This window comes from Podarcis filfolensis, assembly GCF_964270895.1.
Source record: "Podarcis filfolensis genome assembly, chromosome: 4".
Lineage (NCBI taxonomy): Eukaryota > Metazoa > Chordata > Lepidosauria > Squamata > Lacertidae > Podarcis > Podarcis filfolensis.
In genome coordinates, this window is record NC_139607.1 from 93933576 (window position 1) to 93957033 (window position 23458).

Below are 23458 nucleotides of genomic sequence, written 5' to 3' on the forward strand. Positions count from 1 at the left end.
TCCACGATCTCAGGAAGCACGCCAAAGGGATCTTTGAATGGTGCTCTTCAAGGAACACATCTTTAAAATGCAGCCCCATATTTCAGACAGAAACTCTGCATTCCCCCCTCCTCCAATGCCAGAGACGATAACAATAGACTTATTAATACTTTTTTAAAAAAAACCACACCTCTCTAATTATCATAAAAAACTATTGAGTTTCATTTCTTTTATGGAAATAGCTTTATGGTAATAGAGAGCATCTGCCTTGCTTCTGCTGCGGCTCTGAAAAAAAAATTTCAGAGAATTCAGATCAGGCTTTTCCTGACTTCATTCATTGCTTAAAAGTTAGAAGAGAAGCTTCCTTTGTTCCTCTCCTGCCACTGTCTCCCGCAACCCCTATTCCTCCTCCTCCATCTCTCTTCCCCAGCCTAACAGTGTATTTTAAACACCTTCCCAATTGCCTAGCAATTTACAGTTTCGTAGAGGAGAAATGGCTTGAGGGAGCCATCCAACTTTTACGCCTGGAACATCAAAATGAAATGCCAAATGGAAAGATGAATTGGCCACGACTTTGTGGGGAAGGAGGCTTGCCCGAGGTACAGCACGCTGATTTTGAGGCTCGGGGTAGCGAGGGTGGACTTTGGGGGCTTGTGTGGTGGTGGTGGGGGGGAATCCAGAATTTATCAGAAGTGCATGAGAATATAAAAGATGAAAGGAGTTGGGGAGAGTGGTGGGCATCACGCCATGTAATGAGTTGTCGGCTAAAGTGGGCTGTTTTGAGGAATAACACACATAACTCCTTCGATGCTTTCGCTGTCCCCTTCCAAACTCTGGGGGGGTGCAGGCAGAGCGGTCATTTATGCATCAAAGCAGGGGGGAACGAAGGCGCCGTAACACCCAGGGCGGGGCCATAGCTGTCAACTTTTCCCTTTTCTTGCGAGGAATCCTATTCGGAATAAGAGAATTTCCCTTTAAAAAATGGAAACGTTGACAGCTATGGGCGGGGCGTCGCTACGTAGCGCGCATGTGCGGCACTGCTACGTACGATCCATGCGCCGTATGTAGCGATGCCACACATGCGCTGTACATAGCGGTTTGCTGCTGGCGCCACTCCAGCGCTGTACGGACGGTGCCAGGATCCTCTGCTCACGGCTGCAGCCACGAACGGAGGATCCTCCACAGGCAGCGGTGCGATGGCTGCTTGTGTCGCCGCGGCGGGGCGCTGCCTTGTCACCCCCAGAGGCGTGACACCGGGAGCGCTCCGCCCCCCTCCCCCCCCATTGCGACGCCACTGCATCAAAGAAAAAGAAAGTTATTGATTCAGTCTTTATTAATTTATCCATTGCTTTCTAAAGCATCCATCACAAGTCTGCATGTGTGTATATGTGTGTGTGTGTGTGTGTGTGTGTGTATTAAACAGCCCTGTGATCTTTGGGTGAAGGGCAGTATAGAGATTTAGTAAATAATAATAAGGAAAGGATAATAATAATAATAATAAATAATAATAAGGACAGGACAGGACAACCTCTTCCATATCCTCCAACATTACTCCAATGAAAATAGGGACATCACCTTGAAGAAACCAGAGGCCTTTCTTCTGGGCATAGTTGACCAATCGGTGTTAAAGAAGGATAGAACTTTCTTTATGTATGCCACAACAGCAGCAAGAATACTTATTGCAAAATATTGGAAGACACAAGATCTACCCACTTTGGAAGAATGGCAGATGAAGGTGATGGACTATATGGAATTGGCGGAAATGACCGGCAGGATCCGAGATCAGGGGGAAGAGTCAGTGGAAGAAGATTGGAAGAAATTTAAAGATTATTTACAGAGATATTGTAAAATTAATGAACTTTAGAATAATGTTGGATTAAAATTAAGAGGTTTCTAGCTGTAATGGGTTAAAAGAATATGAAAAAAATGGGTTTATAAAAGTAAAATTTCAAGATCACAACAATTTAAGAATAAAGATTTGGGTAGAATAAAGAGGGAAACAAATTGCTGAGCTAATAAATTGAATTGGAATACAAAAAAGAGAGGTATGAGGAGGTCCAAGAAACAAGTAAAGGAAAAATAATGTGATGGAAAGATTTTTTTTTCTTTTTCTGTTTGTTTTTATTTTTTTGTAATGTAAAAATCTTAATAAAAATCTTATAAAAAAAAGAAAATAGGGACATCACATTCTAGTAGTAGTAGTAGTAGTACCTTTTACCTTTAGTAGTAGTAGTAATACCCCACCCATCTGAATGGGTTACCCCAGGCACTCTGAGCAGCTTCCAACATATAGAAGAACATAATAAACATTAAACATTATTTATTTTTTTAAAAAACCCTTCCCTATACAAGGCTGTCTTTTAAAACTTCCCTGTACAAGGTTGTATAACTACTTATCTTCTTGGCTCAGGGGTAATTCCATACACCCTAACATTTCTCCAACGAAAATAGGGATTTTCTAAGGAAAAGCGGGACATTCTGGGATCAAATAAGAAACCAGGATGGCTTCTCTAAATCCGGGACTGTCCCTGGGAAATAGGGTCTGCTATTTTGATTACCAAAGATGAACAAACAGGTATGCAGATACAGAAAAGCAAGTTGTGAATGGTAGTTAAAAATGGAAGTGTAGTCTGGAGCGAAGGAAGGGTATTTACCAACAGACTTACATTTGTATAATTAAACAGGAAAGGAGAAGCCTCTCTTTGTGTATTGTACCATTTCTATGGAGTTCAGCTCCCTGTTTTGTATTATTCATCTAGGCAAGAGTGCTTCCTTCCTGCCCCTCCCTCCCCCGCCCTTTCTTCACACTTCAAACATATGTAGAAAACACTTCAGTTTCCTGCTAGGATAAACTCACATCATGTAAATGAAAAAAGAAAACCACTTCGGGAACCGGAGACCCAGGATGGCAAATTTCGAAGAAGTAGGTCAGCGCAGAAGGCTCTTAAAACGAGTGTCAGGATAAGAAGGAAAAGGGGGGAAATCCTTGCTACATTGTGGAGAGTTTCCATTTTTGTGGGGACAAACCCCATCTTGGAAAGGAACAGGCTTTTATTCCTATACATAAGAGGGCATTGGCATCAGTTCCCGTCATCTCAACTCAAAACGGGTATTGTGAAGTTGGAAAGGGTTCAGAAAATGCAGTCGTGGTGATCAAGGAGACTGAGGAACTCCCTTATGAGAAACAGAAACCATTGCCTACATGACATCCCTTCAGAAAACTAAACGCAACTCTCATGTCTCACCTTGACGTTCCCTTCTCCAGAGTACACAATGGTTTCCCTGCAGGACTTGGTCCCTCTCCTGTGGTCCAGCTCAGCTTGAGATTTTGCTGTTGGTTCCGCCGCCTGGTCTGTCCCTCCTGAACTGCCCCACACTGCCAAACTCCTTCAAGCATCACCTGTTCAACCCTGTGCCCCCTGCAAAGCCACAAACTCTGTCCCCAGCCTGTGGGCCGTATCCCTAACCCACTCAGTGTCAACAGCAAAAGTCCAGGTGCCAACCCCTTGTCTTACCACTCAAGAGAACTGGAATCCCAGTTTTCGGGTTTCCCGTATCTCCTAAAAAGTCAAGTGTCTGTTCAATTGAATGCAAATTTAAGTGCAGGTTTTAATTCTTAAAATAATAATAATAATAATCACAGAGTAAATGTGAGTACAGTGATACCTCGGGTTACATACGCTTCAGGTTACATACGCTTCAGGTTGCACACTCCGCTAACCCAGAAATCGTGCTTCAGGTTAAGAACTTTGCTTCAGGATAAGAACAGAAATCAGGCTCCGGCGGCGCGGCAGCAGCAGGAGGATCCATGAGCTAAAGTGGTGCTTCAGGTTAAGAACAGTTTCAGGTTAAGAACAGACCTCCAAAACGAATTAAGTACTTAACCTGAGGTACCACTGTATTGGACAAACACCTTGACATCAGCCAGAAATGGACTGCCCCGTTCATCACTAAAAGTCACACAGAAAATCCACACTTATAATCTTATGCATTTTTGTGCACTCTTCCCTAATATCCACATTTTCAACATGTTTCGCTCTTTGTTTGCTTTTCCTTGCATTTCCCCCTAAAAACAAACCACCTGTCCACATCTTCCCCACAAAAGCACAGCTCTATGATTTTTTTTGAAAAGGGAACTGCAGTATGGTTAATCTTCTTCCAGTCTCTGGTGGCTGAGCCTGATAGTTTTTCCTCCATCCCTAATTTATGTCAGGAACCCGTCCTACACTCGAGTACGACCCTGGTAGAAACACATACCCAACTGGCATGTTCCCTCCCTCCTGGTCTTTCGTTCGGGAGCTTCAAAAGCTTTCTTCAGCCCGAACATCACAGCAACCGAGGCCAACAGACACCGGCACACTTAGGGATCCGCATAGTCTTTGCAGTTTGCGTAACAGACCTCAGCAACTCAGTATTTTGGCTAATCTACTTTATTTACATATAAACACACACGGAGCACTGCAACATGGCTCCCTCTCTCTCTAGCATCAGGCAGCAAAGAGAAAAAGAACAAAGGACAATAGTCCCACTTCATGGAACACAGTAACACAAACATCCTGTCTCCGTCACTTCCCACTCTGTGGAGTCCAAACATATACCGTCATGTGATAGACAACAATTCCATGACTGCAATCAGGGAGCAGGAATTCTAACATTTTAGGGACTCGTCTGGCTCCCAAGGCTGCAGTAGTCCCCACCACCACAGCTCTAAAGGGGTAAAGGGACCCCTGACCATTAGGTCCAGTCGTGGTCGACTCTGGGGTTGTGGCGCTCATCTCGCTTTATTGGCTGTGGGAGCCGGCGTACAGCTTCCGGGTCATGTGGCCAGCATGACTAAGCCGCTTCTGGCGAACCAGAGCAGCGCACGGAAACACTGTTTACCTTCCCGCCAGAGCGGTACCTATTTATCTACTTGCACTTTGTGCTTTCGAACTGCTAGGTTGGCAGGAGCAGGGACCAAGCAACCGGAGCTCACCCCGTCGCAGTGATTCGAACCACCGACCTTCTGATCGGCAAGTCCTAGGCTCTGTGGCTTAACCCACAGCGCCACCCGCATCCCGCCAACCCAGACAGTAGCAGCTTAAACAATGAGTAGAGGCAGTCCAAGCCAATTGATGAAAATAGGAGAGATGGGGGGGTTGTTGGTTGGGACCACAATGATTCTTGTAAGCATGTTGTTCAATATAAAATCTCTCATGAGTTCCAGTGCAAGATAGAAAAGTTTTCTTGATATTCCATTGATAAAAGTAACCCCATGGTTCCTGGAAAGATTTGTTTGTTTCTACGCCGTCAATTTGCAAACCTCGAGCTTTTCTAATCTTCTCGTGGCACGTCTAGCATTTATCCTTCTTCCTGAGGCGTTTCTTCCCCCGAGGAGCCCCGCTCGCACAAGAGGCTTCCATGTGATCAGAGCGATTCCACTGTAGTCTCGCTTTCGTTTCGCACAAATCTGTCAGTCTTTACAGTTTTCAGGTCTCTTTATCATCGCGCCCAAACACCTCGTGCTCTTTTGCTGAATGTTGCTCTGTAGAGAGGGCTTTAGATGTTGCAGGAAAACTAGCGAAGGAATCCGGAGGCTTCTTAAGAGCAGAGCTGTCACTCCATTAACATGCAGTGCCAACTTAGAAGGAAGACCCATCGATTTAAATGGGCCAAGAAAGTCAGTATAAGGATTTGGGGTATCAGCGTTGCGATTCCATCATATGCATGGTTGTTGTTGTTGTTGTTTTACAGAAGTCATTGTCGGTAGAACATCTGCCTTGAATGTAGAAGGTCCCAAGTTCAATTACAGTGGTACCTCGGGTTAAGTACTTAATTTGTTCCGGAGGTCCGTACTTAACCTGAAACACCACTTTAGCTAATGAGGCCTCCCGCTGCTGCCGCGCCTCCGGAGCCCGATTTCTGTTCTCATCCTGAAGCAAAGTTCTTAACCTGAAGCACTATTTCTGGGTTAGTGGAGTCTGTAACCTGAAGCGTATGTAACCTGAAGCATATGTAACCTGAGGTACCACTGTATCAGCATCTTTAGGTAGCTCTGCATCCATGGAGAGCTGTTGTCAGTCAATGTAGACCAGGCCTAGGCAAACTCCGTCCCTCCAGATGTTTGGGACTACAATTCCCATCATCCCAGACCGCTGGTCCTGTTAGCTAGGGATGGTGGGAATTGTGGTCACCAACCAAACCAACCCTTATTTACACCCCTGCACTCTGTTGCTCTGCCTAAATGTCCTAGGGATGTCCTATGCCGTTGTTGTTGTTGTTTTACTATTTACACCCTTTCCATCTGACTGGGTTGCTCCAGCCACTCTGGGCCGCTTTCAACACATATAAAAACATTGAACATTGAAAACTTTCCCACATACAAGATTGCCTCAGAATGTCCCACTTTCCCTTAGTAATAATAATAATAATTTATTATTTATACATTGCCCATCTGGCTGAGTTTCCCCAGCCACTCTGGGTGGCTTCCAACAGAATATTAAAAACACGATAAAACATCAAACATTTAAAACTTCCCTAAACAGGGCTGCCTTCAGATGCCTTCTAAAAGTCAGATAGTTGTTTATTTCCTTCACATCGGAAGGGAGGGCGTTCCACAGGGCAGGCGCCACCACCGAGAAGGCCCTCTGCCTGGTTCCCTGTAACTTGGCTTCTCGCAGTGAGGGAACCGCCAGAAGGCCCTTGGAGCTGAACCTCAGTGTCCAGGCTGAACGATGGGGGTGGAGGCGCTCCTTAGGACACCCCTATTTTCATTGGAGAAATGTTGGAGGGTATGTAGTTATGTAACCCCTGAGCCAAGGACATAAGTAACTATGCAACCTTTAGAAGAAGACATCTGAAGGCAGACCTTCTTAGGGAAGCTTTTTTTCTTTAATGTTTAATGTTTTATTATGTTTTTATACATGTTGGAAGCCACCCAGAAGGGCTGGGGCAACCCAGTCAGATGGGTGGCGTATAAGTAATAAAATTATTGACATTATGGAATAGAACGTTCTTATTTTCATCAGCGAAATGTCGGTGGGCATAATATAGACAATCAATATATAGTTGATGTGTATGGTACTGTTGCATGAAGGGGTGTACCATTGCAACAACACCATGAGTAAAAGCACCCTGTGCATTTCAAAGGGCACCTGTGTGTTTGCAGGGCCTGAGAAGCAAAGTGACGCTGACAGTTCTCTTCCTCTTCCACGCTTGTTTAATAAACCACTAAGTACCCATGTTTTGCTGTTAAACATGGCTTTGCACTTCTAACCAGGACTTGTCATCCCTCCTCCCCCAACTAGGCCTTGTTCCTCGATCGCTTGTGGTTAATAATTGGCCTTATCCTCTTTCCGGTGTGCCTTTCCCCAGCTCAGTTTCCAACCTCTGGGTCGGATAGACCAGATGAGGCGAGTGTAAAACACAGGACTAGGGGGAACACAAGATTAACTGTTCCCTCGGGGAAGCTCTTATTACTCGCTGCAGCCTTCTCACAGTTCAGACAGAGACACTGGAAATGCAACAAAGTGATTGTCACCTGCCGCAGATCAAACAAGGGGAGATGCTCCGGATTCCGCTGGATTCTGGACCGTCTCGTGCCCAGCAAATGATCAGACATCAGTGGTCCCAAGCAGGGGCACGCTGAATATTCTCTGGTTTCAATGTTTGGCGTGAAAATAGAGGTTTCGGTGGGAAATATTTTCTCTTCCCCTGCCCCGCAAGAATACTGAGGTTGTGCATTAAAAACATACCCAATCAGATGGATGGGGTACAAATTATTATTATTATTATTATTATTATTATTATTATTATTATTATTATTATTATTATTTATACCCCACCTTCCCGGTTCAACAACCGGGCTCAGAGCGGCCAACAATAAATTTAAAACACTTTAAAACACTTAATTATAAAAGCAGCATAAAATACGGTATAAAAACATGAATAACAATAAAATTCAACAAATCAAAAATCAATCAGATAATCCCCAGGGCTAGCTGGCTGAATTGGTCCTACTTGGGCCAGCGAGGAGGCCAAGGGAGAATTTGCTGTGGGGTCTCAGATTGGGTGATCTTCATAAAAAGGGGAGGGGAAGGGAAGGGAAATAAAAGATCAGGCTGAATTCAAATTAAAGGCCAGGAGGAATAGCTCTGTCTTACAGGCCCAACGGAAGGAGGTTAAATCCTGAAGGGCCCTAGTCTCATGGGACAGAGCATTCCACCAAGTCGGAGCCATCACTGAAAAATAATTATTATTATTCTTATTCTTAGTAGTCGTATTAATCATAGAATTGTAGAGTTGGGACCTCAAGGGCCAACTCCCTGGCAATGCCGGAATCTTTTGCCCAACACGGGGCTCGACCCTGAAATTAAGAGTTTCATGCTCTACTGAATGAGCTATCAAGGCAGACAGAAGACCACCCAATGCAGACCCCAGGACTAACACATGAATAATAATAATAATAATTTTTTATTTATACCCCGCCCATCTGGCTGGGCTTCCCCAGCCACTATGGGCGGCTTCCAAAAAGAATATTAAAATACTCTAATATATCAAACATTAAAAGCTTCCCTAAACAGGGCTGCCTTCAGATGTCTTCTAAAAGTCTGGTAGTTGTTGTTCTCTTTGACATCTGGTGGGAGGGCGTTCCACAGGGAGGGCGCCACTACCAAGAAGGCCCTGTGCCTGGTTCCCTGTAACTTGGCTTCTCGCAGGGAGGGAACCGCCAGAAGGCCCTCGGTGTTGGACCTCGGTGTCTGGGTAGAACGATGGGGGTGGAGACACTCCTTCAGGTATACAGGGCCAAGGCCGCTGGAGGCTTTAAAGATCAGCACCAACACTTTGAATTATGCTCAGAAACGTACTGGGAGCCAATGTAGGTCTTTCAAGACCGGTGTTATGTGGTCTCGGCAGCCGCTCCCAGTCACCAGTCTGGCTGCCGCATTCTGGATTAGTTGTAGTTTCCGGGTCACCTTCAAAGGTATCCCCACGTAGAACGCATTGCAGTAGTCCAAGCGGGAGATAACCAGAGCATGCACCACTCTGGCAAGGCAGTCCGCAGGCAGGTAGGGTCTCAGCCTGCGTACCAGATGGAGTTGGTAAACAGCTGCCCTGGACACAGATTTGACATGTGCCTCCATGGACAGCTGCGAGATCCATAGCTCCATGGCAGAGCCTCCGCTTGGCATGCAGAAGATTGCCAGTTCAATCCTTGGCATCTCCAGGCCATACTGGGAGAGATTTCCATCTGGATAGCTGCTGCCAGTTAACATAAATAATAACAGAACCAGTTGAACCAATATGACTTCCTGTGTCCCGAGCTCCAGATTCAAGGGAGCCCTTGGCAAGGTGCCCTCTCTCCAACGTCAGGGGGCGATTTTAATTTCCCACGCGCCCCAGGGCAGCACTTCACTGGGGGAAATTAAAGCGTCCACCTGTCGCTGAGGCTGCTTCCAGGGAAGCCTGCGGTCGACGCTCCGGGCAGGCTGCAGCAAGCGGCTCTGTTTCTTTGCAAACCCAGCCGATTTGCAAGCTATCATTCATTTGCTCTTAGTTCCACACCTCCTGCTCCGCAGGAAAATGTGCCATTTGTACACGTCACGCTCAAGTCGTCTCAGAGTGAAGGAGAAACTGTGCAGCTGCGGCAGGTTAATCAAGCCAGGCTGAGGTTAATCTGATGGATGAAAAAAGCCTCCATTTAAAAAATAAAAAATAAAGGAGGGACGATAGATGCTTTTAAAAACAGAGGAGGTTCACGTGGTGACCCCTTAAGGCTGCTTAAGCTCCTTCATATACACACATTCACACTCAATTTCTCTCATACACTATGCAAAGGCCTGTTCTCAGTCAGGAGAAGCCACCACTAATAACTTTGTTACTGAGAGAGAAAAAGAGAGAGAGAGACTTCATGCGTCTGGCTATCGTCTCTTCCTAATGGAGAGATGATTCCATATGGTTCCATATGTCGTTCGATGGCGAGCAAACGTTATCAGGAGAGGGGAGGCAGCTGGCGCCCCCTTTCAGAGCCATATGGAGCAACGCAAAAGCCTTTCCTCGATGCGCAATGTGATCAAAACATCCAGCCCGACAGGTGCTGCCCTACGGGGAGATGCTGTGCTGTCACATGCTCTCAGCAGGCTCCGGCCTTTAACTTTCTCAGCTGGCCACGTTCTGCCGTTCGAACAAGGCTCGGGGTCAAGTTGGAGCATTGCAGAGGCCAGGAAAGACATGCCGACAACCTGTTTTTCTATCTGTCGGAAGCCTCCCGGAGTAGCTGGGGCAAACCCAGTCAGATGAGTGGAGTACAAACACTAAGATTATGATGGTGATCTGTAATAAGCAGGACGCTGATCACTGCCTTGACAAGGTAAGGTCAAGAAACAGGTTGGCGCCTTGTGCAATAATTTGTTGTTGTTGTTTAGTCGTTTAGTCGTGTCCGACTCTTCATAACCCCATAGACCAGAGCACGCCAGACACTCCTGTCTTCCACTGCGTCCCGCAGTTTGGTCAAACTCATGTTGGTAGCTTCGAGAACACTATCCAACCATCTCATCCTCTGTCGTCCCTTTCTCCTTGTGCCCTCCATCTTTCCCAACATCAGGGTCTTTTCCAGGGAGTCTTCTCTTCTCATGAGGTGGCCAAAGTATTGGAGCCTCAGCTTCAGGATCTGTCCTTCCAGTGAGCACTCAGGGCTGATTTCCTTCAGAATGGATCGGTTTGATCTTTTTGCAGTCCATGGGACTCTCAAGAGACTCCTCCAGCACCATAATTCAAAAGCATCAATTCTTCAGCGATCAGTCCAGCTTTCACTTCCATACATCACTACTGGGAAAACCATAGCTTTTACTATACGGACCTTTGTTGGCAAGGTGATATCTCTGCTTTTTAAGATGCTGTCTAGGTTTGTCATTGCTTTTCTCCCAAGAAGCAGGCATCTTTTAATTTCGTGGCTGATGTCACCATTTGCAGTGATCATGGAGCCCAAGAAAGTAAAATCTCTCACTGCCTCCATTTCTTCCCTTCTATTTGCCAGGAGGTGATGGGACCAGTGATCATGATCTTCGTTTTTTTGATGTTAAGTGCAATAATAGACTCAATAGTTCTTTGAACAGCAAGCAACAGGGATGCCAACTTGCCCCCCAAATTGAGAGGGCTCAGCCAAGTCACGTGGGAGGGTGGCAGCTCCCTCAATATTTGTGGAGTGCAGCCCCCTGCCCCAAAATATTGGGAGGAGGTTCTGAAGCCCCTTGCGCCACATATACTTGGTGCCCCCAGCAATCAATGTCCATGTGTTTGGCTTGCTTGTTTGTAAAAATTGTTCCCTGTCCTTCAGCAGCAAAACTTTCAGACAGCTCCCATGGCTAATAGCAGTCAAAACCATAAAGCAAAAGATTAACGGCAATAAAGGTTTAACCACAGAGGCGGTAATAGGCATATGTGCACATCAAAGAAGCGGGCAAGAAACAGGTCCTGCTGGTGTGAAAAAATAAATTAAAAAGATTTTTGCTTGGTGCTGACATGATATGTGCATAGATGCTATCTACAGAGATCCTCCCTGAATCAGAGTCCTTTTGACCCCTCATAGAATAATAATAATAATAATAATAATTTATTTATACCCCGCCCATCTGGTTGGGTTTCCCCAGCCACTCTGGGTGGCTTCCAACAAAGTATTAAAATACAGTAGTCTGTTAAACATTAGAAGCTTCCCTCCAAATAAGGCTGCTTTCAGGTGCCTTCTAAAAGTCTGGTAGTTGTTCTCTTTGACATCTGGTGGGAGGGTGTTCCACAGGGCACGGGCCACTACCGAGAAGGCCCTCTGCCTGCTTCCCTGTAACTTGGCTTCTCGCAGTGAGGGAACCGCCAGGAGGCCCTCGGAGCTGGACCTCAGTGTCTGGGCAGAACGATGGGGGTGGAGACGCTCCTTCAGGTATACTGGACCGAGGCCATTTAGGACTTTCAAGGTCAACACCAACACTTTGAATTGTGCTCGGAAACGTACTGGGAGCCAATGTAGGCGTTTCAAGACCAGTGTTATGTGGTCTCGGCAGCTGCTCCCAGTCACCAGTCTAGCTGCCACATTCTGGATTAGTTGTAGTTTCCGGGTCACCTTCAAAGGTAGCCCCACGTAGAGCGCATTGCAGTAGTCCAAGTGGGAGATGACTAGAGCATGCACCACCCTGGCAAGACAGTCTGCGGACAGGTAGGGTCTCATCCTGCATACCAGATGGAGCTGCTAAACAGCTGCCCTGGACACAGAACTGACCTGCGCCTCCATGGACAGCTAGAAGAGTTGAAGGAGCCCAAACGAGTGGCTGGGGCAACTCAGTCAGATGGGTGGGGTACAAATATTAATAATATTATTATTATTATCATTATCATCCAGCCCCCTGCAATGCAGGAATTGCAGCAGGTATCAATCTAAGTTCAATTTCATCCTGAGATTCACTGTCCAAGGTGCCCATACCATGAATCGCTTTTCTGTTTTCTTCCTCCTTTTCCTGAAAGGCTGCTAGGGGCCACTTTGTCTCCATTGGCTCAAGTCTCTTGTCGCTTCGGCACTTCCTTTCTCCCCCTTCCCTGCCTTGGTGAGCCTGGTGTAATAACAATCACAGCCTTCAAATAACCTCGCTCCATTTTTCAATTCCTTGAGTCAGCTTTGCTAATATCTGTGGGCCCAAGGTACCTGCTGACTGATTTATGGGAGCTGTGGGGTGCCTTCGGAAATGGAGTAGGGCCTGTTCCACCCGTGTGTGTTATGACACTGCCCAGCGTGGTGTCTGCCCGTGACCCCAGAAATTCCTGGGCTTACTTTCTGCAAATAAAATAAGACAGGCTGCCCGAGAACTTTCCTGCCCCTGCACAAAGTATGACTTTAATTTGTCTGCAACTGAGGAGAACGTGCTGATGATTTGCAGCTAACTCTTGGGGGAGAGGAGAAAGGGGAAAACCCCGTATCAAAAGCGTATGATTTTATTCCACCTTAAATCATCCCAGTGCTACTCAAAAGGGTCCAACACAGATGTAAGTGTGCTTAATCACCTTGGTTTCACCAGGTAGGGGAGCACGCTTTGTTCCATGGTGGAATGTGGATGGGACCGATACTTGTGTATAGATAGGATTTTCCGACAGAGGAACTTGTCCAGCAAGTAAAATGTCCTCAAATCAAAGGGCCTTCTTCATAGGTGACTTGCTGGGAAACAATGAGTTGCAGCATTTTGCAACCCTAACTGTGTCTTCAGGGGAGTAAGATCGCCTTTGAAGGTGACCCGAAACTACAACGAATTCAGAATGCGGCAGCTAGACTGGTGACTGGGAGTGGCCGCCGAGACCATACAACACCGGTCCTGAAAGACCTACATTGGCTCCCAGTACGTTTCTGAGCACAATTCAAAGTGTTGGTGCTGACCTTTAAAGCCCTAAACACCTGAAGGAGCATCTCCACCCCTTATCATTCATCCTGGACACTGAGGTCCAGCTTCGAGGGCCTTCTGGCGGTTCCCTTCCTACGAGAAGGCAGCCCTGTTTAGGAAAGTTTTTAATGTTTTGGCGTATTTTTAATATTTTGTTGGAAGCTGCCCAGAGTGGTTGGGGAAACCAAGCCAGATGGGCGGGGTATACATAAATTATTATTATTATTATTATTATTATTATTATTATTATTATTATTATTTCATCATCACCTTACTGAGACTAGAGGATAGTCCCTCTGAGACTTTCCTCCAGGTGTGTATGCTTGGAATACATGGGCCATGGGACTGATTTTGATAGTATTTTATCATAGGGGGTTTATTCCATGGGACCTCAGGCCCAGGAACAGAACCTCAGGCCCCTTACACTTCATAGAAACGTAGGATTGTAGAGTTGGAAGGAATCCTGGGGGTCTTCTTGTCCATCCTACTCCAATCTCAGCATCTATGACAGACAGCCAAGAGAAAACAAGCGTGCCCCATCTTCCTTGTAACAAGCCTTTTGATGTGGCTATCATACTCATACTCCTTCAACCATTCCTCATCAGGCTTGGTTTCCAGACCCTTGATCATCCTCCCTCCTCTGCACATGTACCAGCTTGACAATATCCTCCTTAAGTTGTGGTACCCAGAACTGGATGCAGTATTCTAATTGTGGTCTGACCAAGGCAGAATAGAGCGGTACAGATTTCTTGGTCTGGCTCCCAGAGCACACCCCCTCTCCGAGCCACATCCTGGGAGAAGAGAAACGTTTTTGCCTGGCACCTAAAGATACGTAATGAAGGCGCTAGACAAACCTCCTTGGAGACAGCATTCCAGGAATGGGGGGCCATTGCAGAAAAGGCCCCGTTCTTGTGTTGCCGCCCTCTGGGGCTCTTGCGGAGGAGGCACACAAAGAAGGGCCTCAGATGATGATTGTAGGGTCTGGGTCCTCATACTTTCACTTGTAAGGAAAGAAGGGAGGATGTTATTTTTATCCTACGTCTTTCCCAAGGAGCTCAAGACATTGCAAAGGTTGCCTACCCTGTCTGATTCCTTCTGTCCTTGCAACAACCCTGTGATTCCAGTTAGGTTGAGGCAAGCAGCTGGGAAAGGATTTTACCTTGGTTCTTTTGGTCAAATTCCAACATTTTATCCATTTGTCTTCTAGTTGTAAAAGATAATAAATAATCCATGCTGCAGTGTGGTAACTGTCTTTGGACTTTGTTTGCAAATTTTTCTTGAGTGCTATAATATGGATTATTATTATTATTAAATGATTTTAATAAAGGGTACATACAATGTCTCTGTTTTAAATTCATAGAGCCCTTTCTACCCCCTCCCTGTTCTGTAATCCCACTGTGACTACAAATCCCTTGGTGCAGCGTACACCATGCCTGCACAGGAATAATAATAATAATAATAATAATAATAATAATAATAATAATAATGCATTCCTTGAATTCTGGTGCCAATCTGAAAATTTAGTTTGGAGAAGAAAACACCAATCAACGCTTTGCATATTTCCAGTTTAGCTGAGATGTTCCCGGGTTTGGGTAGGAAACTGGAGCAGCCCTTGTTAAAACCACATTTCTTCACTGATGTTTTCTTACAGAACCACCATTGTGTCTGCATATTCAGGGAAGCTAGTGTGGTGTTTGAAGAAGATTTAATAGAAAATCTGAGAGCATGTGCCCGATATTGAGATGATATGGAATTACTGCATATAGAATTTTGTCTCCTTTGTAGCCTTTATCTGCCCTTTGAAGTACCATCGGCTAAATCTCCCCCCATTTTCTTTTTCTTGTTAGAGAGAGAAAGAGAATGCCTGAGTTTGTGTGCACAGGGAAAGAAGCGATTTCCAAAGACAATGAGGTTTTTTTAAATAAAATAAAAAACACCCCCAAACACCCAAAGTTTCAGGTTAGATAAAGAAGGGTTGAGCCCAAATGAAAGCTTGTTTCTCCAAGTAGGCTTTCAAATCCCTCTGCTGAGATAAGGAAGATCAAAGTGTTTAAACACGTTGATCCACTACTGAGGGAAATTTAGTGCCAGCAAAGCAGAACAGCTGCACAGTGGCTGCAAATTCTAAAGTCGCAGCAGGAGTTTAATTGGCGGGTTGGAAATGCAGAATTCAGGTCTGGAGGAAGACTGCACAGGCGAGCTTTTATTGTTATTGACAACTGGCGAAACGCAGTTCTGTGGATTTCCTCCTGCACCCTTTTCCGGGAGAGAACTAATTGGCAGCGGGGAGGAGGGTAGCTTGAAGCAACTGAGGAGAATGCAATGGGTGCAGTCCAGACCCTTTCGTTTTTATTCAATTTGCATCTCCCAGGATAGAGATCCTGTCAATTTGCCGAGGATTAAAAGGCTCACTCTCAGGCTCTCCTCGAGAGGCATTAAATAATGGAACAGGGCTGGGTAATGTCATATGGTAATGTTGTTTGCATAGCACCTTGGAGGGGTGTGTGTGCCTGTGTGGTGGTCTCTGGGGAAGGTCGGACGGCGAGGAGGCTGGATTCGTGCTTCTAGCAAAGAAACTGAAATCTCATTCTGTCGAAATGACCGGGCGAAAAGGAAGGGGGGTTGTATTGATTTCCCTTAGAGGTGACAAGCAATCTCCCGGGCCCGTCTAGGCACTGTAAATCTTGGGATACTGTTATAAACAAAATCTGCCCTTTTTCCCTTATGGGGTATCCAAGAGAGCCCGTATAGAGCCCTTAAGTGGGTTCCCTCTCGGTAGGAGAAAATAACAGAGACCAACCAGAGAATATTGAGAAGCAAAGCAGCTAGTAAGCCTGATCTTTATTGAGCAGTTGCAACAGGGCCCTCACTCACCACACAAAGGACGGAGGAGCAACCCAGAACAATGGTGTGCAAGGCCTTATATAGACTTTTTAAATTGCCACCCTGCAGCCCAAGACCACCACCCAGTACATCATACCTACATCACAGAAGGGGGTTCTACAACAGAATCCTGTCTGGCAGGAAACCTGTTGATGGGTTTACCTGGCTGTTAATGGGTTTACATGGAGAGCCTGGCACAGCTTCCAGCTTGTCAACATCCTTCTTAAATTATGGTGCCCAGAATTGGACACAGGATTCACGTTTCTGAGCACAATTCAAAGTGTTGGTGCTGACCTTTAAAGCCCTAAACGGCCTCGGTTCAGTATACCTGAAGGAGCATCTTCACCCCCATTGTTCTGCCCAGACACTGAGGTCCAGCACCGAGGGCCTTCTGGCGATTCCCTCCCTGCGAGAAGTGAGGTTACAGGGAACCAGGCAGAGGGCCTTCTCGGTAGTGGCGCCCGCTCTGTGGAACTCCCTCCCACCAGATGTCAAGGAAATAAACAACTACCTGACTTTTAGAAAACATCTGAAGGCAGCCCTGTTTGGGGAAGTTTTTAATGTTTGATGTTTTATTGCTTTATTATTATTATTATTATTATTATTATTATTATTATTATTACATATTAAAATACAATAACCTATTAAACATTAAAAGCTTCCCTAAACAGGCTGCCTTCAGATGTCTTCTAAAAGTCAGGTAGTTGTTTTTCTCTTTGACATCTGGTGGGAGGGCATTCCACAGCTTGGTAGGGCGGGTGCTCCCCCTGATCTTGAGGGGCCAGGCCTTGCCAGGCCTCCTAATGGAGGCAGAGAGTCTCATAGGGCCTTGCAGCCTCCTCTCAATGCACTTGACATCACGCTTGTGTGTTGCCCGTGTGACGTCACACAAACGCAACAAGCTCACCCAATGTCGGGCAGAACTCAGTGCCTCCTCCCTTGTCAATATTCTGCAGATACTTAAGTGTTGCCATTGTACAAATACTTAATGCCTAAATAAATGGAAAAGTGACTTATTTTGGTTTGGAAGGAGACTTATAAACGCCATCTCCAACTACTCAAAAGATTTCATCAACGGTGTCTCCAAAACACATCACTTGGGAAGACAGGCAAACTAATGCCAGTGTACTGGAAGAAGCAAAGATCACCAGTGTTGAAGCAATGACTCTTCAACTTCAACTTTGTTAAACTGGTCATGTTGTGCGGATGTCTGGTTACCATCTTCCATATTCTGAACTTAAAAATGGAAAACGTATTGCTGGTGGTCAACAAAAGAGGTTTAAAGACTGTCTCAAGGCAAATTTTAAAAAATGTAGTATAAACACCAACAATTGGGAAACACTTGCCTGCGAGCGCTCCAGTTGGAGAACAGCCTTTGCCAAAGGTGTCATGGGCTTTGAAGATATTTGAACTCAGGACAAAAGGGAGAAACGTGCTAAGAGGAAGGCACACTTGGCAAATCCACACTGTGATCAGCTCCTGCCTGGAAACCAATGTCCCCACTGTGGAAGGACATGTGGATCCAGAATTGGCCTCCACAGTCACTTACAGAATCATTGTTAAAACCATGCTTATGGAAGACAATCTTACTCGGCTATGAGTGATCGCCAAGGAAGAAGAAGTGTTAGGTTCGTTGTGCGTGCAGGAAAGAGCTCCAGTTTTCCATTGAAGGCCCAACTTCAATGCAATGAGCTCCTGATAGGGTGGCTTACAACTCCCTGCAGAGAACAAACACTTGTTTGCCTCTTTAATTCCAGTGATTGAGGGTGTTAGGAGAAGGCCTTGAATCTCAAAGGAACCCAAGATAAGCACATTCCTCAGGGTGGGGTCCTAAGCTCAGTTCTGTGACTCAAGAGGACTTTGCCTTCCTTCAAGGGAGGGTCCCGCTCCGAGCCAGAAAGTGCTTCTGCATCCTTACTGCAGTTAGGCTGCATTGCTGCAGGCCTCTTGAGCCAGCTGGGTATTAATTCCAGGATAGAGCCTCAAGTTCAGAATAGAACCTCAGGCTCCGCTTACCTTGGAGAAAAGGACCCATTGAACTCAATGGGACTTATTTATGAGTAATTATAGGTACAGTGGTACCTCGGGTTAAGTACTTAATTCGTTCTGGAGGTCCGTTCTTAACCTGAAACTGTTCTTAACCTGAAGCACCACTTTAGCTAATGGGGCCTCCTGCTGCTGCCGCACCGCCGGTGCACGATTTCTGTTCTCATCCTGAAGCAAAGTTCTTAACCCAAGGTACTATTTCTGGGTTAGCGGAGTCTGTAACCTGAAGCGTATGTAACCCAAGGTACCACTGTATAGTATAAGGGACGCGGGTGGCGCTGTGGGTTAAAGCACAGAGCCTAGAACTAGAAGGTTGGCGGTTCGAATCCCCGCGATGGGGTGAGCTCCCGTTGCTCAGTCCCAGCTCCTGCCAACCTAGTAGTTTGAAAGCACATCAAAGTGCAAGTAGATAAATAGGTACCGCTCTGGCGGGAAGGTAAACGGTGTTTCCGTGCTCTGCTCTGGTTCGCCAGAAGCAGCTTAGTCATGCTGGCCACATGACCCGGAAGCTGTACGCCGGCTCTCTCGGCCAGTAAAGCGAGATGAGCGCCGCAACCCCAGAGTTGGCCATGACTGGACCTAATGGTCAGGGGTCCCTGACCTTTTATAGGTATAGTATTACATGCTGCTAACTCAGACAGATGTGCCTAGTGCAGGGTAAGCGAATGCGGTATCCTCAACTCCTCCACAACTGCCTCTCCTCCCTCTGTGTACCCCCTAAGTCAGTTCTAGAGATTCCCCCAACCCTTTGGAGCAGATCTGGCATGAGGGAGAAGGAGTTGTGCAAATGGAAATCCTTGAGCCGATGGGAGAGGTTAGTTAAATACCAGCCATAACCTTTCCACCCTCTGGGATAAAGAGTTATGCGTAACACAAAAGTAGCTGTTAGGGAAAGTCATAAATTTCACCCTTTCTGCTCTTTCTTTTCATACCTCTCAATCAAGCACATACAATTCCTGCCGTTACGTCAACAGTCACCATATAAATGAGGTGGAAAGGCAGAGCAGGGAAGAAAAAAGCCTCTGAAGTCATGCAAAATTAGTTTCTGATAAGGTTTCGGGGAGTTTACATTATGCTGTCTAATGATTTATGACTATTTGAATCTCACCATTCCTGTAATTAATACCGCCGGATGCTTTCTGTTTGGAGTAGTGTTAATCATAATAATGCAAATGCAGAGGAGCTCTCGCGGCTTTGGCTTTGCGTTTTCCATTGCGCCCAAAACAAGAAACTAAAAAAGCAGGCTCCGTATTCAAAACCCTTCTCAGTGGAGCGGCTCGCATTGCATAGGTGAGTGAATGCACACCAAAGGTAAAATGACTGAATTAATAGGAGCCAGAATAAGGGAGAAAAAGGGGAACTTAAAAAAAAAAAAAAACGCTTGGCTCATAGCTCTGTTTTTTCTTCCCCACCTTGTTAGAAAACCGTGACTGTTCAGCCTTTTAAACCAAAAATAAATTATTGCAATGCATTTGCTAATTATATTGTACCCAAGTTCTGTGTAGTGCAAATTACACTGATGATGGATTTGGAATGAGGTCTCTTCATGCTTATTTATAGCGTTTTCAAAAGCCACAGAGCTCAAATGACGGGTGCTGAAACCAAGGGCACAAACTGTCACAGTTGCCACACATGGATGCGCACCCGAAGTCTCCTGCGTCTTTCAGAGCTCCACAGCAACCACACATCCAACAGCTGTAACTTTTCTTTGCACCACTGAGATGATGATGATATATTATTATTTATACCCCGCCCATTTGGCTGGGTTTCCCCAGTCCCCAGCCACTCTGGGCGGCTCCCAACCGAATATTAAAAACACAATACAGCATTAAACATTAAAATTTTCCCTAAACAGGGCTGCCTTCAGATGTCTTTTAAAAGTAAGATCGTTGCTTATTGGTGCACCTGTTGCATTTCAGCTGGTCATGAAGACTTGTCCTGGAAATCTTAATGGTATGCAAACGAAGTGGGTAACTGATGCCTAACATAAGTTGCTCTGAGCTTTCTGAAGGCTAAGCAAGTGATAGAACGAAAATGCATGGCAACTGAGGGCATAGGGCCTTGACCTTGGAGAAAGTTATAGCCCTCTCCAGGCACGTAGAAAGAACATGCAAGAGCAGAAACTGAGGATGAGGGCAGCAGCATGTGTCCCAAACCTCTCTGATGCCGTGGCACTACCAAGCTTACTGCACTGGGCTCTGCCACCAGGGTTTCCAATATGCCCAGCCAAACTTCCTTAGAAGCCCCTCCAGATCTTCCTGCTCAATGCAAGAAGGCCTTGGATAAAACAGAGGGTGTCAGGCATGGCTTTTCCTGATCTCCTCCATTAGCAAATGCCTAGAGCAACGGTTCTCAACCTGTGGGCCCCCAGATGTCGTTGGACTACAACTCCCATCATTCCTGAGCTCTGGCCTTGCTAGCTAGGGGTGATGGGAGTTGTAGTTCCAACAGCATCTGGGGACCCACAGGTTGAGAAAGGCTGGCCTAGAGGGAGCTACAGTTGTCAGGCTTGGCTCCTGTGCACTTGTGGACAGGGCAAGAAATTGGTCTGTGTATAGTTAAAGCTATGGTTTTCCCAGTAGTGATGTATGGAAGTGAGAGCTGAACCATAAAGAAGGCTGATCGCCAAAGAATTGATGCTTTTGAATTATGGTGCTGGAGGAGACTCTTGAGAGTCCCATGGACTGCAAGAAGATCAAACCTATCCATTCTGATGGAAATCAGCCCTGGGTGCTCACTGGAAGGACAGATCCTGAAGCTGAGGCTGCAATACTTTGGCCACCTCATGAGAAGAGAAGACTCCCTGGAAAAGACCCTGATGATGGGAAAGATTGAGGGCACAAGGAGACAACAGAGGACAAGATGGTTGGACAGTGTTCTCGAAGCTACCATCATGAGTTTGACCAAACTGTGGGAGGCAGTGGAAGACAGGAGTGCCTGGTGTGCTCTAGTCCATGAGGTCACAAAGAGTTGGACACGACTAAACAACTAAACAACAACAACAATGAGTGGCAAGATGTGGGAGATGAAATTCTCTCCCCATTGTGCCTCTTAAGGTAGCATTCTTCAGCCCTGGGTTCCCAGAAATGGCTTTGGACTATGACTGCCATCATCCCTGAACATCGACTAAGGTGGCTGGGGATGGTGGCAGCTGTAATCCAACAAAACACCTGGAGAGTGGAGGTTTCAGAACACTGTCATTTCCAACTGAGTCGCCCTTCAAGAGCGCTACTTAAACACACACTCATTGGCCGATTTCGCCACTCCTTGTTGGTGAAGTAAGGTCACCCAGAGGAGTGGAGTTTAGTTGTCCCCACCCACCGCCCCGGTTACAGAGGCCAAACTGACCTCGAACCAGAAGCTGAGGATTTAGTGTTTCTGGTTCCATCGCTTCGGGCAACTCCTCCAGCAGAGTTTCCTTCAGACATCTTCACTTTTGACTTTCAGGCGTCTCTTGGGGACTTTATTATGCCAAGAGCTGTATTCAGAATTAAGCAAATACTCATTCCAGGTGAGCCGCTCATGCTTAGGATTATTTTGCATTGTTTTGTGGTATCTTAATGCTTTGTGATGCTGCCTCAAGATAGCTCGTTTGGTTTCGGAGGGGCAGGCTAAAGATCTCTCTGATGTTGTTTTGCTAAACCATGATGCAAGAGGTGCAATCGCTCTGTGTCGTGCTTTAGTGCTTCGTTGTTCTTTCAATGTTTCCTTCTGGGATGGTATCTGTTGTAACCGGAGGGAGGTTGGTTCAATCTCATTTACTAACTTTGGCAAATGCTTTGGTGGCGGAGATTTGGGTGGGCTACTGCATATTACCTTGATATTTTAAATGAATAGGTGGTGTATACATATTTTTATTTAAAACATTTAGAACGGTTTTTAGTTTTCATTTGTGACTGGGGATATGGAACCTCTAGAGCGTCTAGGGATTCCCAAAACTTGGGTCTCCAGCTATTGCTGGACTACAGCTCCCATCATACCTAGCCAGCAGGACCAGTGATCAGGGATCATGGGAACTGTAGTCCAAAAAACAGCTAGAGTTCCAAATTTGGAAAACTCTGTTCTACAGGAAGAGTCGTAAGCTCAATGGTTGAGGAAGTGATTTTCATGCAAGAAATCCCATGACATTTCCTGCCTGTTACCCTAGAGTAGCCTTTCCCAACCTTTGCCTTTGCTTGGAAAATCCCCATGTGTTTCACCTGAGGAGGATCTCAACATTTACTTTGATTTTATTCATTCCTGCTTTAGTCCAGCCTTTCGCAACCTTGAGTCACCAGATATTGTTGGACTACAATTCCTATCATCTCTGACCACTGGTCCTACTGCCCTGTGTGTAGCATTAGATGCTATTCCAGTGATTCTTTCTCTGAATAAAAGAGATCATAATATAAGGAAACTCAATTTCCCATTCATTGTGGAGGAAATAAGTCATGTTTTTGCTTAAAGATTTTTTAATTAAAAAAAAATCAGGATCCAAAAATCACATCCATTTGACTTTTGGAACCATCTTCGGACAATGTAAGAATACATTCTACCACACCCGCAAAACCAAATAATATGAAACCATCAAGCCAGCCCAGGGGGCATGGTGACTACATATGAAAACAACCCAGTGGACCGGATGTTCAACCAACTTTTGAGATGCTCTGCTTGTTTGATGCTTGCATCTTCCATTCATCTGCTCATATCACTGAGATTTTAATGAGATTTTAAAGAGCTAACTGTATCGGGGGACAAGATTGCTGTTCTATAATTCAGCTAAATCAGTAGCTGTTTTGAATTCCCGGCTTCCCCTGAAGAAGTGTCCCATGGCTGCTGCTATTATTCTTATTAATATGATTGTTCCACTTCCTGCTTTCCAGCCTAAAAGAAATAACTGAAAAGGCCAACCTCCTTATCGTATTTCTTTATTTCCTTTCCCCCGACAGGTAAACTGCAATCAACACATGTCCAGGTTAAGGCTGCATACTTCAAGGATCTTTTGATGGATTATTCCTAGATCTTTCCAACAGGTAAATAACCACATTGTTGAGTTCTAAAGCCATTCTAATGGGCTTGGCAATGCTGTTGTTCATTCTGCCACGGAGGGAATGCTTTGCGCAGACTTCGTAGCTGCACATCTGTGCGCCGTTTGATAAAGGGAAGGGAAGCTGGGG

At 45.7% G+C, this 23458-nt stretch overlaps 1 protein-coding gene across 14 annotated transcripts in view; it reads left to right on the forward strand.

Moving 5' to 3' along the window:
• The window catches only part of TENM4 (teneurin transmembrane protein 4), a 645582-nt gene that overhangs the window by 214905 nt on the left and 407219 nt on the right, over window positions 1-23458 (forward strand). For all 14 annotated transcript variants that reach the window (XM_083609383.1, XM_083609392.1, XM_083609393.1 and 11 more), the window contains one exon: window positions 23231-23314. The gene's annotated coding sequence lies outside the window, so the exon portion shown is untranslated. The remainder of the gene's footprint in view (window positions 1-23230; window positions 23315-23458) is intronic.